This window comes from Culex pipiens, chromosome 2 (assembly GCF_016801865.2).
Source record: "Culex pipiens pallens isolate TS chromosome 2, TS_CPP_V2, whole genome shotgun sequence".
Taxonomy (NCBI): domain Eukaryota; kingdom Metazoa; phylum Arthropoda; class Insecta; order Diptera; family Culicidae; genus Culex; species Culex pipiens.
Window position 1 is genome coordinate 95055888 of NC_068938.1, and position 13100 is coordinate 95068987.

At 41.2% G+C, this 13100-nt stretch overlaps 1 protein-coding gene across 1 annotated transcript in view; it reads left to right on the forward strand.

Moving 5' to 3' along the window:
- Nucleotides 1–13100, forward strand: part of LOC120425843 (uncharacterized) — a 187938-nt gene that overhangs the window by 90938 nt on the left and 83900 nt on the right. The gene's annotated exons all lie outside the window — the stretch shown is intronic.

Below are 13100 nucleotides of genomic sequence, written 5' to 3' on the forward strand. Positions count from 1 at the left end.
ACATTAATTCAGACCCAAAGATCTGGAACATGCAACATCTCAAAAGAAGATTCTTACTAAAAATTTCTTAAAAATAAGAAAATTTGAAATGATCCGCTATGTTTTAAAATTTTAAAAGATTTTTAAAATTTCGTAAAATTTTAAAAGGAACAAGACAAGACACTTAGTGTTTTGGCAAGATTAAAAAAAACATGGAGACACAAAAATTTTTAATTGAAAAATTACAAAATTTGATAGATTTGAAAACTAGTGATTCTTCAGATTCCAACGATGGATTAATCTCTAGATATTTGGAGAAAAAAAAACTCTTCTAAACTTCCGAAAAACAACAATAAGTAAACAACATTTTAGCATTTACCATATCGAAATTCCTGTCAAAATCTTGAAAAGTCTTTTATGGCTATTTCATTTCGCCGTTATCTCGCGTAAGAGAGAAAATCATTTCGATTTTCAATTACTTACAAATCCATCCTTACAAATCCTTTTTTTTATTTTCACTCTCACAGAATGTTCGATGATTTTTTAGTTTAGTATTTTCCAACGACATAAAACAATTGAAAGTTATGATGATTTTGATCATTTTTCAGTCGTCAAAAGCTGTCAGATGATTCATAAAAGTGAATTGGTTTCTGAAGAAAATTGAAGAAATAAAAGTATCAGATTATTTGAAAATGAAAGATTCATAAAAATTCTAAAGATTTGATAGAAATATATTTTGAAAGCTAAGTAATAATTTTAAAGTTGTCTCAAACGAACGAACAACATATTGAAAAAAAAACCAACTAAATCCACCTATGTGGTTGATGCCTTCCTCACTTTTTACCAACAATGAGTAATATGAGTGGTTCGGACACATATTTCAGCTATTCTTTTTTATGTCCAGAAAAATAAGTACACAGATATAACTTAATCTGTCATAACTCGAGACAGGGTTGCCAGATTTTCAATTATGAGGACTCGTTGGAAAGGTCTTTTGATTACCTAACCAATGATGGGTCGGATGATGGTTCCGGACATCGTTTACATACATTTAAGTGAGATTCGGCTTCAAAAAAGTACATAAATATCACTTAAGTGGTCATAACTCGAGGCAGGGTTGCCAGATCTTCAATGTTGTGGACTCGTTCGAAAGGTCTCTCGATTACCTAACCAATGATGGGTCAGATGATGGATCCGGACATCGTTTACATGCATTTAAGTGAGATCCGGCTTCAAAAAAGTACATAAATATCACTTAAGTGGTCATGACTCGAGGCAGGGTTGCCAGATCTTCAATTATGTGGACTCGTTGGAAAGGTTTCTCGATTACCTAACCAATGATGGGTCGGATGATGGATCCGGACATCGTTTACATGCATTTAAGTGAGATCCGGCTTCAAAAAAGTACATAAATATCACTTAAGTGGTCATAACTCGAGACAGGGTTGCCAGATCTTCGATGTTGTGGACTCGTTGGAAAGGTCTCTCGATTACCTAACCAATGATGGGTCGGATGATGGATCCGGACATCGTTTACATGCATTTAAGTGAGATCCGGCTTCAAAAAAGTACATAAATATCACTTAAGTGGTCATAACTCGAGACAGGGTTGCCAGATCTTCGATGTTGTGGACTTGTTGGAAAGGTCTCTTGATTACCTAACCAACGATGGGTTGGATGATGGATCCAGACATCGTTTACATGCATATAATTGAGATCCGGATATATGTGAAAACACATTTTTATACATAACTTTTGAACTACTTATCGAAACTTCAAACAATTCAATAGCGATGTATGGGACCCTAAACCAAGTCGAATGCAACTGGTTCGATCAAAATCGGTTCAGCCAGTGCTGAGAAAACTTGGCAAGATTTTTGAACACATACATACATACACACACACACACATACACACACACACACACACACACACACACATACACACACACACACACATACACACACACACACACACACACACACACACACATACACACACAACACACACACATACACACACACACACACACAGACATTTGTTCAGTTTTCGATTCTGAGTCGATATGTGTACATGAAGGTGGGTCTTCGAGCTTTTAATAAAAAGTTCATTTTTAGAGCAGGATTATAGCCTTACCTCAGTGAGGAAGGCAAAATTAAGGTAAAATCATATTTAGATGGATCTTTCTAGATTTTCCAATAATTGTAAGAATCAGAAGATGTTTACGATTCCATGGAATTAAATAATAACAATGTTTCCAAATGTTTTTAGAAATTATAAAAATCCTCAAATTAACATTTGTAACTTTATTTGAAATGTTTAGCAAAAATATGTTATACGATTCATAAAGTTTGAACAAAATTAAAGTTTCCCTAAACCTGAAAAAACATACAAAATATTTAAAAAAAAATCACGAAATCTAAATTCATGAGAATATTAAAAGTTTTGGAGATGTTGAGGATTTGAAGGAATTAGGAGAAAATAGAATATTTGGAAAAAAGTGAAAAAAATATAAAAAGATACATTTAGAAAATTATGGTTTGCAAGAATGAAAAGGATTTTTAATAAATAAAATTTTAAATTATTAGAATAAAAAAACAAAAAAAAAACTATAGCAACTAATAACTAATAATTGAGAGATTCGAAAAATGTGAACGATTGAAGTATAAAGAATGATTAAAAATTTCAGGATGTTTAGCATATTTGATAAATTCGTATGATTTAAATCTAATGGCTCACAAGATTTTTTTTTCCGAAAATTTAAAAGATATGAGTGATGGAATAATTTTGTATGTATGAAAAATCCAAAGCTTTAAAAAATTTGGCAGATTAAAAAAGTATGAAAATACTAGATGTTTTTTTTTAAGAAATGAAAAAATCAGAAATCTTTAAATTTTGAAGATTAGTGAAATTTAAAGAAATTTGAAAGATTTTATAGATCCGGAGGATTTGAAAGATTCAAAAGTTTGGAATACTTAAGTAGATTTGAATTCTATGATTGATTCGAATTGCAAGTCCAGACTCGATTACCGAAGTCTTAGGAAAAAAAAACATTTCGGATAATCGAAGTTTTAGGTAATCGAATCAAGATTTATTTTGGAGGTATTTTGTGTTTTTGAGCCACCTAAAAAATGGGATCGCAGAACTCAAATTGGATGTTAAAAGTGAACAATTTCCATGATCAAGAATGGGAAAAGTCGAAAAATCATGAAAATTTTGAAGCTATGGCATTTTTTATTAATTTAGATCATTCAAATATTTTAAATAAATTTAAAATTCAAAAAGTTGGAAAAATTCAAGAGATTTGGATGAATTTGTTTCTAATTTCAGTATAATTGAGAAAATTCTGAAGATTTGATCGATTATGAAGATTTGTTAGATAAGACTTGAAACAAAAAAAAATCAAAGGATTAGTAAGAATTTGGAAATTAAAAAACAAAAGTATTGAAAAATGCAAAGCAAAGAAAAAAATGAGATTCAGAATTCTGAATAGTTTCATAAATCGAAAAATTAAAAAATTATAATATAATATTCAGGCGTTATCAGCCGATTAGAATATTTTAGAAGATTCAAATGTATCTAAAGGTTGCAATAAAACAATTCAACATTCAGACAAATTGACTTCTTGGAATCGTTTCCGAACAATTTTGAGTAAGATCTTAATATCACAAAGATCGTAAAGATCTAAAAACACACAGATTCCAAAGGTTCAACGCTCTCGACGCGTCCCAAAAACATTAAAGTTCTGCACATCCACTCGCGTCTTCTTCTGCTCAACCTCAAATTTGCCCTCAGGGCGCGCAATCCAACCGCCGCAGCCCAGCTGGTGCCTCAACATAGCGGTCGTCTCCGCTCGGCTTCGATCATCATTACGTTAAGTTGCTTGTAATCTCTTCTGTCGCGCGCTGCTGGAGCACGCGTTCGTTAACCTCTCGTGCAGATTGCTTTCGGCGATCAGCACGTGATTTTGCGCGCTCCGTGTGTCTCCGAGGATGTCTGCCAGCCACACGTGTAGGCACATGAAGTCTTGGTCTGGTGGAGTGAAGGCGTTGATAATTGTGTACTCTCTGTTATGGCTTTATGACGAGGGAGCATTATGAGTCGGTCGGTTCTTCTTCCAGAACACCGGTGACAGCAATTAAGCAAGTGCCACCTGTAATTACGTCACTCCGCGCGCCGTCGTCATCATCCAACTCGACAATGGCCATGCCCCGATGTAATCGCCAATTCTAACGAGTTGTTTTTCCTCGCCGTCAACAAACAAGCCAGCGAAGAGTTCTTGACGTCGTCGTAAGAGATCGCCAAAGTAATTGAAATAGCGCTGACAATTGTCCAATTATTGTCTACCCGGGGTTGGTCCTTCGGGAGGGACCGCCACCTCCGGGAGCTATTTTTAGCGTAGGTCGGGTCGCGGCCATGTCAAGTTTGGCTTCTGACAGCTACCGCTTCTTGGTAGTCGCGGTCGTCGCTGCTGGCCCGGAGTTGGTTGGACGGCTCGGTATGATGTTATCAGTGTCATCTGCTTTATTATGTTCCAGTGAAGTGCACGACTGACTGGCAGGCAGCTATGGCATGATGATTATGACGGCAGGCATGATGACATGTGCTTGCCGACTTGGTTGACGGCTTCAAGGGAGGCTCGATTTCTGGGAAACGGCGGCATCCGAGAGGGCTGGGAGTAGAGCACTCGTTATAAAACGATTTATTTAATAGCTTTGAACAGTATTTCAAGCAGGACTGCTGGTCCGACTCCAACGACAACTTCCATAACATAGCGAAGTATACGAAATTCAAACAATCGCAATGTAATCAGCAAGAAATTTTTAAGATTTGTGGGATCAAATTGATTGCATAATGATATGCATTATGTCAATCCATTTAAGCAGCTAATCGATCGAACTAATCAATTGAACCTCAGCATCATCATCATCATTACCGGACGGTAACAAGCACTAAACCTGGCAGCAGCACTCCGACAAACCCCTTGTTACTCATTCTTATTAAATCAGCTAAGACGACGCCGGCCCCGCAAACAATCACCATAATGAAGACAAGATCCATTCCAATCAATTTAGCCATTTATCGATTAATGGCCGCAAACCTCCCCTGGACTAGAATAAATATATCTCTATCAAGTGGGACTTCCCCAAGTAGGTCTTTTATGCCCGCGGCACACAATTGTCCCACCCGGCCGGGGGTCCCGGCAGAACCTCTTTAATTTATCATTTGTCAAAGCGTCCGGAATTGACTGCTTGAGTTGAGCGATTTGCGACCACCGGAGGAAAGACTTTCAAATTCACAATCGATTACCATCGAGCGGTAGTCGTTGGAGATTCGCGATTTGCCCACCCGGCTAGTGAGGACTACCGCTCAAGACAGGACTCAAAGATCCCAAGATGACCCGTTTACGATAAAGACGAATCTCGCACCGTTAATGGTTTATGACTTGTGCGTGTCGGACACAACTTCCCAAGAAGATTTATCGTTCTTTTCGGTAACGGGTTCCGTTGTCACACTTCGCCTGGGTACAACTTGATTACCATCCTCACACCCAGAACCGAACCTGTCGAACTTGGAGCTTATCGGCGATGACCGTTCGGGTCATCACGCGATCACGCCGCATTAACATTTGAATGGGTCGTTTTTGTTTATTCTTTTTTCGGGATTTCCCCTGTTTCGATCATCGACGACAGGTTGGGGGCTTCCGTTGAGGTTTTATGGCCCGACGTCCCTTCCAGCCCGGATTACCCCCTCATTATTGTTTTTTTTTTACGATAATGATGGATGATGGCTGTCCGGGGCTCGATTACCGTTTGGTTGGCATTTCGGTTTCTAACCTTTATTTGCTTATTGTTGGTAAATATGGGCGGCGAAGGGTCCGCGTTGTAAATCAAAGGGTCATAAAGTGGTGGCTTCTGTCACTGATATTTGACGGGTATACTTCAAGGAGTGTAAGTAATGGTACCAATCCATCTTATGCTACTTGGCCTGGGGTGTCCAACGGAGGTAATCGACCTGTCTTGTATTGTTTTGTTGATGAAATACACTACAATCTATCAAATCTTGAGATTTTAAAAAGATCCGAAAAAAGATCTGGCTGCAACTTGTACTGATTTGACGTTTGATGAGGGTACCGAAAAGTTTGGTTATGTTACTGCTTGCAAAAAAAAACAATAGCAAAATAACATAACGTCATTTGACAGCTCGCATGCACTGTTTACATGGTAAACCTTAAGCCGCATTGTTAAAGTGATTACGGTAGATCCGCGGTAGATTTCCTTGAAATAATCCGTTAGCATCGAACTGTCTAAGATCTACCAAATCATTGACCACATTGTCTTTACGAAGCAGAACATAACCAAACTTGTTGTGATAAATTGGCTGATGCACGAAGTGATTTGTTTACCTTTTTTCGGCACCCTCCGCAAACGTCAAACCATACAAAATTGCTGCCGGATCTTTTCCGGGAGAGATCCGACTTCTATCGGATGGGGAAGTAAAAAGTCGGTCCATTTGTGTAAAAGAGGCTATGGGTGACTCACCACACATAACCTTCGGACGCCTAGAAATGAGCAGAAACTTGCAACAGAGCTCACAAAAGACCCGGGGGTCGTTAAAGTGGATTGCTTTGCTTTGCTTTTTTTTTTTTTTTTTTTGAGGGTGCCGAAAAAAGGTAAACAAATCATTTCGTGCATCAGCCAATTTATCACAACAAAGTCTGTAGTAGAAAAATAGTAACAGTGATCAATTTTTGACAGTTAAAAAAGGGCGTAACCTTGTATGTAAACAAACAGTAATTTCCGCAGGGTTGAACATTAACAGCTGAATTCTCCAAATCCAAAGAAGCGAAATTACCGACTCAACTATCTTCAGCACCCCTGCTACACCATGACCTGCGACCACTTGAAGTTCAACCTTCAGCGCGCAGGTAACGGAGCTTGGGAGAGTACATTTGCCTCCGCTTTTTAACACACATGTTCGAAGAACAACACAGAGCAGAAAAAAGGGCACATGTGTACACACGGGGTGAAAAACCACGGAATCAAAACAAACCGGAGAAAATTATTCACCTCTTCCGCATCGCGGGCACTGTTTTTCCCGCGCTTCCTCACGAGAGAGTTCATGTACTCTGTTTTTATACTCGATTCGATTCCCATCTTCGTGAAGAGGAACCAGGGAAGAGGATCCCGGAAAGTGGGGGAAAGTACTCTATGGAACAATGAGTTCCTGGTTCTGAACACGACTTTTGCGTCCGCGCACTGGCCATGAAGAATGCATAATAGAATGCCTTTTTTCTAGCTTCGTCATCTTCTGATGCGCCCTTAACCTCAAAATTACGATCGCTGGTTGTACGCGCTGCTCAGTTCCATCCAGTACCCTCTGGGAGCAGTCGATAATGACTGTACCAACTGCGCGCGGGAAGAAACCGTGGCAGAAGGGCAATGCACCGAGGTACAACTTTATGACTAGATCGGTCGCTACGCTCGAGAACCTCTTTCTCCTCCTCCCCGTGTGGAATCCGATCGATCTTTTGCATGTTCCGTGCAGGCCGGTAGCGCACCTCTTCGGTGCATGTCATCGCGGCCACCGGATCCCGGCCGTGATCGCCAAGTGACATGAGAGGTATTTTAATTGGGATCAACCGTTATCCCGAACGCGGAAGCCGGTATTGCGCGGCGCGATTCGGTCCGCAGTGACAGACCTATGATTTGCCTTTCACCACACCCGCGGGACTCCCGCGGGAACCCGGTGATTACATCGCTGGTTCCGAACGTGATGCAACGGTATTAGCATTCCACGCCGGGATCGTAAATCTTGGACGCACTCTCATTTCAGCGCGCCGCGTTCCAGATTGGAGTCAGCGGCGGAGCCGGACGAAGGAGCAGACGTAAACATAACCTATAAAAATCAAGTCAACTCCATATTCTTGGGAGATCACAGCGGCGCGGTAGCGCCGATGACCAGCGTAGCGCTAGGATTGTTCTATCAGTTTATAATTCTGTATCTCCATCACGTCGGCGGTATGGATTTATGGCCCGGGTAATCAGCGCGTCCATTGAGGGATCGCGTGGTAGTAAATATTTCTCCTCCACGTCGTCGGGATTAGAGTAACTGTTCCATGGAACGAGTGCGTCACGTGCTTTGACACGGTCCTGTCCCAACGCCCGCCCCAGGGTGGTGGTGCGAGACTTTGTAGTCTTGGGGAATATTAATCACCGACGGGTTGTTGGTAGAACTAGGCCGCAGGGATTCGCACAACGAGGTCGTCGCTGGGACAACCGGTAGTCCGGGACTAGTTTTTGGTCCCGCGTGGTCATTAATTATGACACTAAACTGGCGAGTAGGAAACTGGGTTTGGCGGTTTGTAGATCGGGGCGGCAAAGATTGCAACATTGTAGAGTCTGGTTCGGTCGGTTGATCTTCGGAAACTTCCTCAGGACTGAGGAGTCGGGTAACTTTTTAACGATACCGACTTCGCAAGATTTGTTGACTACGAATTTCACTCCGACTCTAATCTTAGTTAAACAAGGAATTCCGTGAATATACCAAACCAACTCAAATGCATACCTAGGTGTCCAACAAATTGAAATTCTCGGTCGCTACCTCCTAAGCCGTCACTCTACAACTAAATCAGATTCACGCCCAGTACTACACATCCACCGAACAACCCCAGAAGTGGTGATATAATCGTATACGCCACTCACATCCATCTGTCTTCCTCCAACTTGTTCCTCCTCGCCGAGATCGCACTGACGACCTGCACATGTCTTCGGTGTCAACGCTGCTGCCGTACGGCTCACGTGTTCCCTCTGTGTCGAGTCTCCGCACACACACAACAGCGAAGGGGGGCGTAGATTTGTTCTCACTTTACCCGGCGCGCTGTTTCCGTGATCCATATGGGGTTCCTCGGGGTTGGGCAGGTCGTGACGGAGATGTATCCTTATCGAATTGGATCACCCCTACCGCGTGCTTCTGCACGGGGCGGTCCTGGATGTTCGCTACACAACTCGCGCAACAATCAGTGCGGCCGAATCTCGTGGGGTGCGGGGTTGTGGCAATAAAAATTAGCTCCCAGCAGCTTCTTGGCTTGTACGACGGGGGGAGTCGTGTTGATCGCGGTGGACCGATCAGTGAGCTGAAGTTGGCATGTTCTCGCAAATCATTCCCGCACGTTCGGGGGCAAAATCTGCGTCACGTGAGTGTGTTTGTACGCTACATATGCAGATCGTGTTGACCTTTGGACAACCCCGCGCGGACACGGGAGTTCATCGCGATGGACATTCCTGGTGGGAAACACACACATCAACGCACATTACCGATTGGGCACGGCCCGTAAATCTGCTGACCGAACCGACTCTAGAAAGGGGTGGACGCTGGTAATGAGGTCGCTATCGCTACGCAGGGAATCTATAAATATTTGAAAATCCTGGCCTCAACCAGCCACATGCCCAGCGGAGAATTTGCGCGGCACAAATTGCTGAGAGATAAATCACCTGCTGCGGCTGCCGCCACCAAGCTGCTTCTTCGGTTGCGCTGGCGGATGCACACATTTGCACATTCCGACCAACCGGGAATCGCTCTCCAAGGGTTCCCCCTCGCTCACAGCGGGGCATCGCGCCACAGCAGATATGCACAACCGATGGATTTATCATATACGCCTGTGGCGAGCGAAAATTGACAATCCGATTTGCGCGAGCGCGCGCCCGCGGTATCTTCATCGATTGCAGGTCTTAGAATGGCTACAAATTGGGCCCGGAATAGTTGTGCGGCCGGCCGGCTACCGATTAGATCATTTGTAAGCGGGGATTGTGCGGGCTCGCGCCCTTTCAGCGCGAAATGGGCTTTCTCGTATTACGTGAGCAACGCGACGTTCCGCTGATCGGCGGGTGATTTAAGTTCATGGCCGATTAGATACCATTAAGCTTGATGTATGCCGAGATTAGAAGGGTGCACTCAAGTAATGGGCTGAGAAATGCGATCTAATCAATTGGTTTTAAGGGAGCAGCAAAATTTATTTGATTACTTCTGTTAAGCTAAGGATCATTTTATTGCAATAAGATTCCTCAGTCCCAAATGTTAGCATGGTATCATAGAATCGCAAAAAAAAACTTGTTGGAGTGGATAGAACGTGGATTTGTAGGCCTTTGAATCGATAGGAATGATTTTCGTTCAAATTTCGTATATCAGTATCAAAAATCAAATTATTACAGCATTGCCTTGGCGTTCTCGATTGCGAGATTTCTACTCGAAACTAGGTGTCCGAAGGCTTGATTGTTGAGGCAATTGCAAACCTCTTTCAACACCTAAGCTGCCCATGTTCGCATAAATGTCCCATATGCAAAAACAGCAAGCTGAGAAAAACGCATTTGAAGTTTGTCCCATACATAAGGCTACGTGTTAAGTTTTCGCGAAAAAACTGGATTTTCTCCTGATTTCTAGAACAAAGTACTGGATTTTATAGGCTCTTTTGAAAGAGCACACGATTTTGAACCAAACTGCATCAATAACTCTAAATCGATGAAAATGCATATGGGACATTTATGCGATCAGGGGCAGTAAGCTTCCATCAACCTCGGGATTCGAACTAACGACCTTTGGATTGTGAGTCCAACTGCCTACCAGCGACTCCACCGAGGCAGGACCCAGAGAGACGACTCCTACACCTGGACTGAGCTAACGACCTAACCTTTAGGTTAGACCGGGACCAACATTTACTTCCCTGTCCGACGGAAGGCGTGATCAGACAAATCTCGTCTCAAAATTTGCCACCGGGACCTTCTGGGATCAAACCCAGGCCGACTGGGTGAGAGGCAACCACGCTTACCCCTACACCACGTCCCGTATATCAATATGCAATTGTGAAATTCCTTCGGCATCAAAACAAGGCTATTTTCCATTCTTTAAATCTAGAAATTTATTTTCCAAGTCAACAATGATAAAAGTGTTTTACATTCCTTACAAAAGAAAGGTAAGAACTATGGTGTCTAGTTTGTGGAATTTCTTTCAAAACCTCGCTCCGCAAGACCAATATTTTTTCTTGAACTATTTTAGGACTTTGACCCAAATATGAGCAAAATCGGATTTTTTCGGTTTTGTCTCCAGGGTACGCTTCTTCCATCCAAATCCATTCATCAAATGTGAGATTTTCATTGGAAATTTAACAAAAGCAGTAAAAGTGTAAAACTTGATCCTGAACAGTTATAACCTGTTATAACCTACAAGCCTTGCCCGACAAACTTCGTTTTGTAATTTTTTGGTTTGTTGACGTTTTTAGCTTGTTTGCTTATTCAGCCTCCTGTGATCAACATTTTATTTTACGTAACTTTTTCCATACAATCTGCAGATTTTCCGGAATCAGTTCCAGAGTGGCCAAAGTTGTCACTTTTTGGCGTAAGAACCTTCCTTGGACTTTTACGAACCCAACGCAAAAAAGAGCACCTCGATCCGACGCTCCGTTTTGAACTGATTCGCGTTCGAACAAAACCGTCGAAATTTTTTTTAGATATAGAAGATATCAAAAAGTCATTTTTGTGAACTTTTTTTTCACCAACTTTAGGCTTGGGTATCGATGGGTCAAGACTTTTAAAGCCACGGTTCGATGGTTATGAGATAAAATAAGCCTCTCAATGGGATGAACTGTTTCAATGAACGAATGAACACAATTTCGTGGAGATTTACGCGCAAGAGGTTTATTCTGTCATTTAATTTTTAGTAGAGTTATCTTCTCGTCTTTATAATATACTTTGAAAAATGATCTGCTCAAATTTTTCAAGAAAATCTTTTAGCTAAAATTATTTTTTAAACACATTGGCCAATTTTACCAAATATCTCAGCATTATGTTGCATAACACTTTTTATATTTAAATATATGTTTTGAGGCTACCGAAGTTTTAGCAAACCTAAGGTCTATTTTGGCGATTTTCGAAACCCAGAACCCATTCTTGATAATTTCAGACTTGAAAACAAAGGTCCTGATTATCATTTCAAAGGTCAGAAATCACTGACTCATCACCGAACAAATCTTTGCCGACTGGAACGCACAACCATTCGCGAGCGAACACGACACGCTGGCTGCCAGTGGCTTGCTCAATCGTTTCACTAAGCAGAACAAATCCTTCTTGAATTCCTTTTCCTATCCCGTCCGCCAACCCGAGTCACACACGAATATGCTCAGAGAGGAGAGAGCCTAAAAAAATACTAGCGCGGCGCTCACTTGGCCTGCACTACAACAGTTTGCCGTCAATTAGAATTTGGCATGGTGGAAATTGCTGCCAAATGTGTCTTTGAAGTTGTGTAAACAACAAAATTGCAATATATTATTGAGATCATTGATTTTAAGCAATTTCTTAAATGATCAAAGCAAAGCAGATCGCAAACTATTGTCAGTCAGCTTCGAGCGACTCAACGAAATCGGTCTCTCTGAACCATTCGCTGAGCTACCCGATTGGAGAGAGAGGGAGAGCAAAGAGAGAGTGTTCAGTAGCGATTGGTGTGGAAGTGACAAATGGTAGGAATACATCAGAGAGTTATTCATCACACTAGATTTGTGCTCGCGAGTGACTGAGTCTTTTTGGAGCAATCAAGACCCTTGCTTGAAAAAATATGTTGAAGTTTCTGATAATTTCACACGAAAGCTATGTGCTATTGAAAAATATTGGAAATGTAAACAACAGTGTCTTAGTAATCGCCTTTTGAGAAATAGTCTATATTTTGATGATCTCTGCAGCACTTGGTCCATTAGCTGAACTTTTTAATTATTTGTTTTGTGTTTAATTAAAACTAAAAATGTAATATTTTTTTCAGGGGAAAACTATTTTCTGAGAGATAAAACGTTAAAGAGTAACGACTTGTGCAAGTTTTGATCATTAATAACAAAAAAACGTACTCATTCTTGAATGAATTGTTTGATATTTGAGTATTCTATCTTCAAATATTTGAAGTTCGCCCACAAAGTAAAAAAAATCATGATGATATTGAATTTGGGAAGGGGTACATCTTTTATGTTAGAAAAAAATGTGTAATTTTATCACTTTTCTGTTGAAATGTCAGTTTTTCAGTCTAAATTGAGGTAAAACTACATCATATAAGAGGTAATACTTAATCTTCCAAATTTACACAAC